At 35.1% G+C, this 13,591-nt stretch overlaps 1 protein-coding gene across 13 annotated transcripts in view; it reads left to right on the top strand.

The window, feature by feature from the left end:
• Positions 1 to 13,591, top strand: part of TfAP-2 (transcription factor AP-2) — a 978,986-nt gene that overhangs the window by 950,918 nt on the left and 14,477 nt on the right. The gene's annotated exons all lie outside the window — the stretch shown is intronic.

Genomic DNA, 13,591 nt, shown 5'->3' with positions numbered 1-13,591 from the left:
AGAATAAAATTACAATTACAATTACAATAAAAATTAAAGTACGACAAGATTACCTGATTAATGAAAGCTAGACAATTTATCATAGAAGTTAAGAACAAAGAATATTTTTGTATTTACTGAATTACAAATTAAACCTACAATAACAAAATTCTATAGTGGTGAAATTATCATATATTGAGATATTTTGTGATAGATTAAGAGAACTATTTACAAGAAACCATGTCTGAACGAGTCTCAATTACTGACCAAGTGCCTATGTAGTAAGTTTGCGTTTGAAGTCAATTTTATTTCGACAGTCCCTGATGCTAGCAGGTAGCGAATTCCAGAGTCTTGGCAGGGCTATTGTGAAAGAGGATGAGTATGAGGAGGTGCGATGGGATGGTATTGTTAGTATTGTTTCATGGCGAGAACGTGTGTTCAGATTGTAATGGGAAGAAAGGTAAGTGAAGCGAGACGACAGGTACGAAGGAATAGAAGAGTTCAAGATTTCGAAGAGAAGGAGAAGTGAATGTAAATTTCTTTTCTTATCTAGTTTAAGCCAACTTATTGCTTCCAGGGATGGGGTAATATGATCATATTTACGAAAATTGCTTACAAAACGTACACACAAATAGGGATATCTTATGCGAAGTGTTACCGCTAGATGGCAGAAGCGTTCCATGCGGCGCAACATGTTGTAGGGCTACGTTTTGTCATATGCTACAATTGATTACGTTTTCCCGCTTGTTGGTTTTTTGTGCGTGTCAAAATTATATTTACAGTTATTTTGTATAACCTAATATAACTTAATATAATTCAATATTTTCTTACCTCATAATTTAATTTAATTTACAATAAATAATAACGTAAACCTGTATAATATTGAGCGATTCCCCGAGATGGGTGGGGAAATCTGCAGTATGCAGAATATAGATACGAGTAAATTCGATGTTCATGAACCTAAACGAGAACTTTGAGAACAATATGCACGAATAAAAAATAGGAAATATGTCGAAAGTGAATATTGCCCTCTTTAATAATTAGTATTTAAGAACGTACGCTAAAAACAGGATATGCAGCCACCAATGTGTGTGTTTCTTTATAGGGAAGAGACTATCGAGATTGAATTCCTTGTATTTTTTCTGTACTTGCAGAAAGATCAAATGCAATTTTTAATAGGATGATATAATATGATCGCAGTAGTATCACAATTAGTAGTGTGTTTTGAAGGTTAAGGACATGCAGTTTTGAATACTGTGTGGGATGATTTTGAAAATTTGAACTTAAAACATGGCTTTAATAATTAGGGTACAGCACATTAAAAACATTATTCACGAAATGGATTCCAGTTTATCGAGAGTTTACTGCAGGCGTAAAATTCGGAGACTCCTACAACTACTGCATATAATCTAAGCTAACATAGCTCGCTGTCGAGGTTGTATATGTTTTTATTAATTTTTCTTTTTCCTCTTCCAAAATGAAACTGTAGTCAACAATTCCTTACTTGAAGTAGTTACTTTTACTTAATAGCTAGCACTTTCGAGGCCCAATTTTATTACTTATATTTTTTAAGGTTTAAAGCATATATTCGATATATTTCGGACCTGATTGAAGACAAAAAGCTTTCCCTGGTTTTTACATATAGGAACATAACAAAAATTTGTCGTTTTGAGTTGTTTTTAAGAGCATTTAATATACTAATACACTACGTATATCCTCAATGTTTATATACCGAAAAACAAATGCACACGCAAAGCGCATCCCTCATAGTACACGTGCGCTATCTGTTGGTGCTAGTTCAGGATATCCCTATTATGAGCACGTTGAAGTTTCGTTTTGTTGTCGCTGGAGAGGTCAGTCAGTAAAATGTCAGCAGAGTCAAAATAGGGAAATACAAGCGTCTGCACAAGGGACTTTTTTAAGCAAGAGGGAAGATGAACATTTATCCTCGTACTGACTATATATGATCTGCTGTTAAGGCGCGTCTCCACTATTAAACATTTAACAACAACATGTTAAATACAACGTGTTGAATTTAACATGTATATGGACATTTCAAGTCTCAATTGACTTAACATGTTAACTAAGTATGTTGAATTTAACACTTTTAACATGTTGGCGTGTTTTCCAGCAGAAATGGAAAACATGTCAAGTCAATTCATTTGCTCGTGCAGCGTCGGTACAGTTCGGCAAAGTTCGTACAGTTTCCATAGCAACAACTATAAGTTCCGATTTTGTGGCGCGTATCTTGATCATTTTTATACTATCATTGGTCCTTGGTGTTGGCTGTAAGTTGTTCGAAGTAATGGAGTGGACGAAAGAAAATACATTAGAATAAAATTAATGCACTGATGGAAAGACCTTGTTTGTGGGATGTGTCTGCAAAAGAATACACGGGCAAAACTAAGAAGGCTGACTGTTTTAGAGAACTGGAATTATTATTTAACTGTTCTCGGGAATACAATAGAGAGTTTTTGCACTCTCGTCGTATGCTAGACGTTAATGCTATGTTGACGTCAGTAATGGTCGTATTTGGTGATGTATGTTAATGTTCGTAAGACTTCGGAAAGAATAATTATACGATATTATCCACTCCTTTAACATCTATCGTGTCGTAGGTCCTATGATAATCAATCGCGCTGTAATTCTTTTAATTGAGATGAAATGGCTGCTCTTAAATTGTGTATTTCTTTGATGTAACAGGGAGTATTTTTGTAGCACTATATTAAAATCGTGTTCTGACATTCTCAGCAAGTTTTTGAATCCAAATCGATACTGTACTCAAGCTGGTTTAGAATGTATCCTGCATTGTGTCTTTTACTAAGATATTGCCGCATCCACATTCTCATTTTCTTCCTTTTCAAAGCCTTGTAACAAGCAATAGAGGCAACTACAAAAGTCATATCATCATCTGAGTCCATTCTCCAAGGTTTGAAAATAAAACACTATCTATATTAAAATCTCATAGACTGTTTATGGTGGACTACGCAAAGAAAGTCAAGTTTAACATGTTTAACAGTGTGGACAAAGTGTGAAATGAAATTAGCATTAACATGTTCAATCAACACGTTGGGATGTTAACGGTAAACAATTTAACATTTAACATGTTGTTGTTAAATGTTAATAGTGGAGACACGCTTTAGTGACTCGCTTCCAAGCTTGAAATGTTTCAGTTGCCAACAAAGGTTTCGAGAACTAATAAAAGAAATCAAATAGCAGGGTATAATACTATGTGAAAAAGGGCACCAGTGTAAGCAGAGATATAACATTTGACACATTTTGAGAATTTGAAATTTTATAGTATTTCTCTGTTCAACATTTCCACCCACTCGCTTTGACGATTCTGTGCAGCAGATAAATGAAGGTGCGGGTTTGGGGTGTAGGCGTGACCACGGCGTGTTCCACTGATAATTACACTCCAGAAGCTGAGTTACTGCAGTTCGATCTCGGCCGGTAGCTGGCGGAGGGAAACGGCTCACGAATCTGCTACCTTACGGCTTCCTATGTTCTTTTTTTCTAATCGAACGCACCCCACCTCTTTATTATTTAAGACTTCCCTTCGTTATGGGTATAACCTTCATGATCTTAGCATTATTCTCAGTTGTTTTGTTTTTCATACCGCCGTAATAGATACAGACCATTTTATGGCCGGGTAGGATGTAACATAAAAACATAAAAGAACGCAATTTCCTGTAGAGAGGTAATAACAGAGGTTCTGGTCGAGCACGTAAAGTAGTATACCCATGGAGGTAACGGAAACGACCTCGAATACAAAGGATTTTATTGAAAGTTATTAATTGAATAAATGGATGAGTGGGTGAGATAATGGGTAAAAGTACCCCGAAAAGGGTACCACAGTTGAGTAGTCTTGTATGTCCACAAGCCGTTGAACCGACTTCTGATGAGATTTTGCACACATATTGTAACATGTTCATTAGAGTGGGTCAAGAAGTCCATCAGTGTTCTGCTGAGGTTAGGGGCTCAATTTACTGACTCTAGTAAAACGATATGTTGGCGCGCTCGAATGTACCCAAGTGACGAATAGTCAAAGCAGATTTAATGGATGTAAATAATTTGTAAGCATCCCAAGAGGAAAATTCATATCCAGAACCCAGGTGAATAATCAAAGGCTAATGTGATGATAATGAATGCATTTGGATTATGAACGCGTGAAGGGAAATTTTGCGATTCTAGTTGTTAAATTGACCGATTTTGGGTCATTTTCCGCCATAAATATCCGGTTTTTTTTATATTTTTATTTCATTTCCCCAGCGAAGCAACTTGCAACCCTCCCTTCGAAGTATTTGTGATTTTTCCATTAAGACTCAAGTCTTCCGTAAAATGTTAAAATCAAAGAACAAAGCTTATCCTTTGTTAATTTCCCTTGGTAATAGAGGTTTCGAAACGTACTACACCGTTTACCCTACTCTGCTCGTGCGCGAATCTTCAACAATCAAATTTATTACAGTGGGGTTCCTCGCTTCTCACTTTTACTCCCCCAGCATTCTTTATTTATTCAACAACATCACTACACTACAGCGAAAACTGTTCAATAGGAAATAAGAAACGAATTATTATCAATTAGAGATGGGAAGTTCGATTCAGTTTGAAGAATCGGTTCAGTAAGAACAATTCCCTAAAATGATTCGTTCATTCGATTCGTTCATTTGATTCACAGATGTTCCAATACAAGTATGAACGAATTACACACTGGATCTTCATTTCTATTCAGCGATACCTTTCATTCGTTACTACAGTATTTACTTCACGTTCACTTTTTGCTCACTAGATGACAGCACATTGCAGTTCACTGCATTACTGGTAAATTAACACAGTCGTCCACTGGTTGCAAAGATGTATTAAATACATGGTAGTACATATACTTAAAGAGATAGAGAAATGGGTACCGGTATATAAAATAAGTTTAATATCTCCTACATTATGTGACTGTACTTTAATGTTATAAAGTTATAATATTCAGGCTACATAATCATTCATCGGTAATGAAAAGTAGAGATAAAATTATTAAACAGGTCACAGATTTTACAGTTTGAACACCAAAAGGAAGTTGAGAAAATTTTAATAAAACATAAAAATCCAGGAAAGTCTACTTAATTGGCGTGTGTGTTTTTGCTATCTCTTTTACATTTTTTGTCTAAAAATATTATACAAATGGTACAGTTTATGCGTTATAATATTCACAAGTTTTGTTTTTGAATTTTCCTGTAGGCCTAACTTGATATTTTTAAACTTATGGTGGGCTACATTTTCTATATTTCATAAATGGTTGGCGATTTTGTCTTATTGTTTAGATCAAATATATATATTTTTAAGTATGTGATAAGGGATACTAGCTTTCGTATCCATGTGATTAATTTAGACGTACGGATATGAACAAGTTAGCCTATATAAGTTTAATTAAGACCATCATAATTGGATTAAGCTGGAATGGTACCGGTAAGTAAACAATAAATAGTTGATGTAATGCGAACACTTTTATTTTCTATCCCTTTTAAAACATTAATGAAACAGATATTCTACTTTAGCAATTCATTATATCCAAACATGGATGGCATTGACAACTTAAATACATCGTTCTATGCGATTAATAACTGCTGATTTTAACAAAGTTCCTCTAACCAGCTACCAGATGTCGCAAATATCGCAGCATATGAAACAAGCGCGTCTGTTACTGGGCGGACCTAGACATCTGCTTATGAGCGGACCGATAAGGAACCTGGATTCAGAAGATTCAATGTAGAAAACGATTCATAACGAGTGAGAACCGAGAAGACGTTCGATTCAGGAAGGAATCGATTCATTTCGTTTACTGAATCATGATTCGTTCGTTCGGTTCAATGATTCGTTCATTATGAACGACTCGTTCATAATCTCCCCACCACTATTATCAATGCATTCCTGTGTAGGGCCTATTACATTTCTTCAGTGTTTTCTTGCTCGTAATTACATTGGAATTTTTATATAACTTTGCCATTCAAATATGAGATTATTATAGGCCAAAGTTAAGAATGGAACATAGGAGAAGTTTTAGTGGCAAGAGAAAAATCTTGTTTATTAATTTCTCATTTCACGACAAATGAAAATTCACAAGGAATCAAACTTCCGTATCTGTTTTTAATATCACTATTTTATCGCCTTTATGCCGAGGCTAACGAGAAAGAACTACAGCACGACGTCACATTCTTAGTCATAACATGGCCAACATTGAACAAAGTTATATGTAAACTAGTGTTTTGTGCAGCAAATGCTGCAAACTAAGTTCATTAGACGTTCAAATAAACATTTTTCAGATTTATTTTCAATGAAGAATACCAGACATTCTGAAAGTTATTTGCTTCCATAATAATGAAAGATACTCTCTCTCGAGCCAATACTGAAGAGAACCACGCGTATAAATATCTACACCACACTGCCATTAAATATATGAAAAAGACCCAACCCCACTTGATTAATAACTATAAAAATATTTGATTTTTAATAATATTATTATCCTACGTAAGTTTTATAGCTTTCAGTAACATATACTATATATACTATATAGCCGCCACTCAGTAAAATATAGAAATCAAAATCTAATTTAAGTTATTCTCTACATCTACTTATATAACCCCAAAACGTTTCACTTTCACATCATCAATATAGCATTAATATGTATAATTAATTAAAAATAGTCACATCATGGCATTAACTACAATAATATTTCATTTATAATGGTAATAATGTCATCAAACTACCTCAAGTTTTGTAGTTTTTAATATCCAATACACAGCTGTACCCAGAAAATTACACACCACAGAATCGAACCTGTAAATTATTTTTAGTAAATTAAGTTTTTAATAACCAATTTAATTTGAGCTCTAAATATGTCAGCATTCTTGCAGATCATGGCCTTCGTGTAATATTGTTTACTGTAGTGTGTGTTTTGTTTTATTCTGAAATGCAATTAGCTAGTTCTCAAAACTGACGACAGATGGATTTTGGAAAATAGGAAAATTATGTTGAAAAATTGACAATTCACTCAAAACTACTGTTTTTTCTGAAAAACTTTGAGTTCCAAGCTTCAAAATGAGGGGCCATTTATTAAAATCCGTTCAGTCGTTTTCCCGTAATTTCCATTACCAGTTCAAATTATATATATAGATGCACGTTTAACATAAGTTTAATATAGAAATTCCTTTTTTTTTTTTCTTCTTCTTTTTTTTTTAGAACTTTGAACATGTATTTATATTAGGCGAATGTCAAGATGGCCATGACTAGACCATGATAACCACGTGACTCCAATTTTTGTCTCGTTAGCCACGTCTTTATACAAGGTGAGCCAATGAAACGGGCGATTTTGAGATTCGTGTCTTTTCGGATGTTGTCGGGTATTTTAATTGTTACATGCAACAATCTATTCTTCATTCGATAGCATTTGTTTATAATGGATGGTTGGACAGGTGAACAACGTGCTTTTCCTATTAAGGCATATTACAAAAATAATGATAGTTTCATTGTTGCACAACAGCTATTTCGACGTCATTACAATATCCATCGCAATGATCCTATACCATCAGCCCATGCTATAAAATTCTGGATTCAGAACTTTGAAGTAACTGGTTCTACGTTAAAAAAGTCTCCAGGTAAGCAAAGATCTGTATGTACCCCGGAAAACATCAACGCCGCAAGAGTTGCTATGATCCGTAGTCCTAAAAGTTCTGCCCGTCGTCATGTAATTTCACTTGGCTTGTCAAATACCAGTATATGAAGAATTCTTCATAAGGACTTACAAGGACTTATCCATACAAAATTCAAGTAGTGCAGACATTAAAAGATGCATAACTTTTTGCCAACAATTCTTGGACCTAAATATGTTGTTGTTGTTGTTGTTGTTGTTGGTTTTTTCTAATGCCAGGTGTTTGGCAATAAAGTCATTTGACGTCTTGAACTTCAATATCTTTCGAAGATATTATCATGGTCAGCCACTGAAGCACAGATTTTGAGGTGTTCCGAATCCATTTCTTGGTTTGAGTTGCACAATGGGCAGTTAGGGGACTGATATATTCCAAATCTATGCAGGTGTTTGGCCAAATAATCATGGCCTGTTGCCAATCTAAATGCAGCTACAGACGATTTTCGTGGTAAATCGGGAATTAACTGTGGACTATGATGCAGAGAGTTCCATTTTTTTTCCTTGAGATTGTGTTATCAAATTTTGTTTGTTGAAGTTAACGAAGACATTGTCCACAATATGCTGATAAGTGATGAAGCTCATTTTCATCTCTCTGGATACCGTACAACAATAAACGAAACTTTCGATAACCCTTATGAAATGCATGAGGAACCATTACACAATGTCAAGCCATAGTTTGGTGTGCAATAGCGTCATTTGCAATCTTATTTGTTTGAGAACGATAATGGGACATCTGTTACTGTAACATCACAGTGATATGTCCGAATGATTCAAGAATTTTTGTCTCCACAAATTGCCAATAATTCTCTCATCAATAGAGACACGTGGTTTCAAATTCTGTTTGGGACACGTTACCTGGTTGAGGTTTTCCGGGTTTGCTCTCAGCCCATTAAGAGCAAATGCTGGGTAACTGTTGGCGCTGGACCCTGGACTCATTTCGTTGATATTGTCATCTTCGTCTCACTCAGACGCTAGATAACCATAGCAATTGATAAAGCGTCGTGAAATAACCAATTTAAAAAAGGGATGATAGGCAAAGATCGTTACAATATTGTCAGCGTTAAGCTTTACCATGAGCGAGAAATGGTTAAAAAATTTCGGCTAAGTGATTTTGTTGGTAGTCAGTATTATTTTAAATGTGGCATTACTTCTTACCCTATTGACCACTCTAAACTGCCTTGAAGGCTAGCACAGAATTTTCACAAACGTACAGCCATCTGCGGACCAGGCAACTTTCTAGTGTTAGGCCGCTGCACATGTGGTTAAATTCTTTAAAGGGGCAACATGTCACTCTGATCCGTGAGATAATTTCGGGGAAGACGAGGCAGAAAACATATTTTCTCCCAAATTCGAGGTGATTCTCCTCAGGAAAATATTTATAGCATTTTTCACTCTTAACGTCAAGTTACAGAAGATTCCCTGTTTGTAATTCCCACCCTAGAATTCTTACTTAACCATCTCTTACATTAGTGATAGCTCTGTCCAGGTTTGCTAGCATGAAAATCTCTCCAAACTCCCAACATGATACGTAAAATCTCGGGTTATGACGATGTAATGAATTATTAAAAACATGAGTTCTTTTAATTATAGCGAACTTTTTGTCTTGAGAAATAAGAACCGGTAGTATCTTTGTTGACAGCAATTAACCCAGTTTTTCTTGTAGAGAGAAAAGTAATTTCACCTTAATGCACTTACAGAATCTGGTAGGTAGAAGGTTAGGATACTTCTTGTACAACATAAAAAATTAGGGACAGTGGAATACTTTTAGGCCTTAAAACTATTCATTGGAGCAGGGTATAAAAACGTAATACTTATTTTTTATTTGATCTGAAGTTAATTTCTGACTAGGCCTAAGAAGCTAGTAGACCCGGATTCGATTCGTGGCAGGGAATTGGATATGATTCATCTTCCTTCCAAAGAAATTGGACGTATGTCTCTCGTCTTGAGTTATAATAATCGGTAGACTTGCATCATGTTGACCACATCACGAGGGACTCCCGCTACTTCCAATCGTTAATTTATGACCTCAAAAAGGCCAGGATAGAAATGATGGAATGGATCATATGCTGTTGCTGCAGTATTCATTATAGCTTATTTTATTTATGTAATTTTATTTTTATTGATCTTATTTTTATATTATATCATTTTAAATTATTTATTATTTCTTTTATTCTGTTCTTTTAAAATGACCAATGAACTGCATTGAAAATTCTTATTGTAGTCTTTGACAGGATCTTCATCACCCAGAAAGAAGATTCGTAGTATTAGGATGCAGGGTTATATCCTCACACGCGTTTAAACTCAAGCCATACCCTCCCCTATCCATTAACATCACTGCTAGAAGAACCGTTTGCTGTAAGATGTTTGGATGGTTCCTCGGAAATTATTTCTGAGCTGTGCAGTGGCGACAACTCACGACAGAAAATGGAAGCTTAAAAAAAATTATTACGTCAGGACGCATTGAAAATCAAAATCTAGAATTAAATGTTTTCTATCCTCAGAGGCACGAAATTAAACTGTAGGATCATCCTCATATCCTTCATGGAAGAATCGCCGTCGATTTCATTAAATTGTGATGTAAAGAAATGTCTAATTGATTTACATTATTTATCTACAGTAAGTTGCATTCTCCCCATTCCCTAAAGGCAATGGTACTAATTTTAGACTAGTAACCTAAGGGGGCAATATCCTCATTTTAAAAGAGGTGATATTTTTTCGGGAATGCTGCAATATGATTGTTATAATGTATTTATCTATATCATTGCATTATTATTATTATTATTGTTATTATTATTATTATTATTATTATTATTATTATTATTATTATTATTATTATTATTGGCGGCCGGGTAGCTCAGTTGGTAGAGCAGCTGGCTACGGGCTGGAAGGTCCGGGGTTCGATTCCAATTATTGACGGAATTTTTCTCGTTGCCAAACTTCCAGAACGGACCCGAGGTTCACTCAGCCTCCTATAAAATTGAGTACCGGGTCTTTCCCTGGGGTAAAAGGCGGTCAGAGCGTGGTGCCGACCACACCACCTCATTCTAGTGCCGAGGTCATGGAAAGCATGGGGCTCTACCTCCATGCCTCCCAAGTGCCTTCATGGCGTGTAACGGGGATACCTTTACTTTTTTTACCTTTTTATTATTATTATTATTATTATTATTATTATTATTATTATTATTATTGGCGGCCGGGTAGCTCAGTTGGTAGAGCAGCTGGCTACGGACTGGAAGGTCCGGGGTTCGATTCCAAGTGTTGACGGAATTTTTCTCGTTGCCAAACTTCCAGAACGGACCCGAGGTTCACTCAGCCTCCTATAAAATTGAGTACCAGGTCTTTCCCTGGGGTAAAAGGCGGTCAGAGCGTGGTGCCGACCACACCACCTCATTCTAGTGCCGAGGTCATGGAAAGCATGGGGCTCTACCTCCATGCCTCCCAAGTGCCTTCGTGGCGTGTAACTGGGATACCTTTACTTTTTTTACCTTTTTATTATTATTATTATTATTATTATTATTATTATTATTATTATTATTATTATTATTATTATTAAATTGGCCACTGTCAGAAATTTCTAAATCAGTACCTGAACGATGAATATTATTATTTTTTAAATTAATGAGACATTATGCCTATACAGGGTGGATGGTAACATCTGCACCAAAATGAAATTAGTAATAGATCATAAGGAGAGATTTGAAAAATCTAAATAAGTTTTTTCTCTAATATTCGCCATTTTAGAGGAAATCGTTACGTTTCTATGAAGCATTTGGCAACATTATGGCTACTGCAATAACTCTATCAAGTGCAGCCTGCACTCCTTACCTTCCCCTCCCCCTTTGCTGCACTCAGTCGGTGATGCACGACAGTGCCCTTCGTTGTAAGATTTATTTTAACTATTTTCGCAATTATTCACTACTTAATTTACAACCCATGTGTTTGTATCTCTGAAATCCCGTATTCTTCCAATCATGCTTTCAACCATGTAGAAAGTTGAAGAAACTTTCATTATTACAATGCTTCTCAGAAGTTATATCTTCGAAACCATCTCTTCTCCCCATCCCAGTTAGCAAAAATTTGAATGTGAAGTGCAAATTTATGTAGGCAGGTCACATCTTTTTTTATTTGTGAAATTTATGTAACAATTAAACATGTGATTAAGATGATGTTTAAAATTTGTAATGTGATGATATAAGATTACCCTAATTTAATTAAGAAGCTAAAAGAAAGTTATAGAAATTGTCTTTATAGCCTGTACAATTTCTGTTTTCCTTGAGACTTCCACACACTTTTCTTTCTTTCAGTCGATAATCCGATATGCCCTAATTTTCTGGGGAAATGGAACCAAAATTGGAAGCGTGTTGATTTTACAAAAGAAAGCCATTAGAATTTTATGTAAATCAAACTATCTGGAACATTGTCGGCCACTTTTCAGACAATCACGTATTTTAACAATCATAAATTTGTATTTATATGATCTAAGTCGTGTCGCTGTTATTTCCGGTGTAACTCCTCCCCTTTGCTTACATCTTAGGAAGTGAAGGCTCTATAAAGTCTAGGTAGGTAGTATCGTTCGCCATTTCTGTTCTTTCGTTGCTGAGCTAGCTACCAGATGAGGAAGCTATTTGCTTCACCGGTAAACATTATCATGTCGTAGCTTCTATGATAATAAATCAAACGCACTGTAATTGAGCAAATAATTGAGCGGCAAATAACGTCCTTGTGTGATTTCTGCGAACGCCAACGAAAGAGCCAAAATGGCGGGCGATTATATTAAGTATTTATCGAGCCTTAGGAAATTCAATACATCATCAATAGTGAATGACAAGACGCACACTTTAAATGTAGCCGACCTGCAACGTGATTGGATTCCGGAAATAAGAGCAACGGGACTATAGTACTTTACACTCGACAAAATATCGACAATTACTCATTAGTGGCCAATATACATGATCATGAAATTAGAAATAGGAACAAATTAATATTCCATATTGTAGATTACACAAGAGCAACACAAACTTTTTAATTATGGGGATGAAATTATATAATAAGCTCCCCAGTGAATATTATAAATTACCAATCAATAGCTTCAAAACTAGATTTTACAATTGGTTATTAAATACTCCTTTTTATTCAGTTGCTGAGATTTTCAACACAAATTTGTATGAAATTGTATTTTAATCATCATCATCATCATCCTTCACGAATTAGGCCTCTGTAGACCTGTTTCGGCCCCATCTAGCAGTCTTCTTAACGGTCTTCCTGGTCGACGATGTCCTCTAGGTTTATATTGCATCATAATTTTTGGGATTCTTGAATTTTCCATTCTTCTTACATGATCTAGCCAATTGAATTTGTATCTGGTGATTTTTTCTTCTACTGACTCTACTTCTAATTGTTCTAAAATTTCTTCATTCCTTTTTCGGTCTAAAAGAGTATATCCTGCTGTTCTCCTGAAAAATTTCATTTCCGTTGCTTTGATTCTGTTCATGTCTTTTTTCTTTAATGTCCAAATCTCGCTTCCATATAGAAGGGTGGGTAATGCTAGTGTATTATATATTTTTATTCTTGTAGATTTTTGTACTAATTTAGCTTTTAATGTATTGTTTATTATTCCTAGAGTTTGTGTAAATTTGGTAATTTTCTTGTTCACATCTTTTTCATTTTGATAAGATATTTCACAACCCAGATAATTGAAATTTTGCACTTGTTCGAGGCATTGGTTATTGTGTATTATCTTACTTCTCACTGGGTCTTGTCCTAAAAATGCCATTACTTTTGATTTTTGTGCTGAAATTTCCATCCCAAAATCTTTTAATATTTCATTTAATGTATACAATCCTCTTTGTAAATTATCCTCTGAATTGGAAATTATGACTTGATCATCGGCATAGAGTAAGGTATTTAATGTTAGAGCAC

This window comes from Periplaneta americana, chromosome 3 (genome assembly GCF_040183065.1).
Source record: "Periplaneta americana isolate PAMFEO1 chromosome 3, P.americana_PAMFEO1_priV1, whole genome shotgun sequence".
Classification (NCBI taxonomy): Eukaryota; Metazoa; Arthropoda; class Insecta; order Blattodea; family Blattidae; genus Periplaneta; species Periplaneta americana.
The sequence above is the reverse complement of the archived record's forward strand: the minus strand, read 5'-3'. Positions and strand labels throughout refer to the sequence as shown.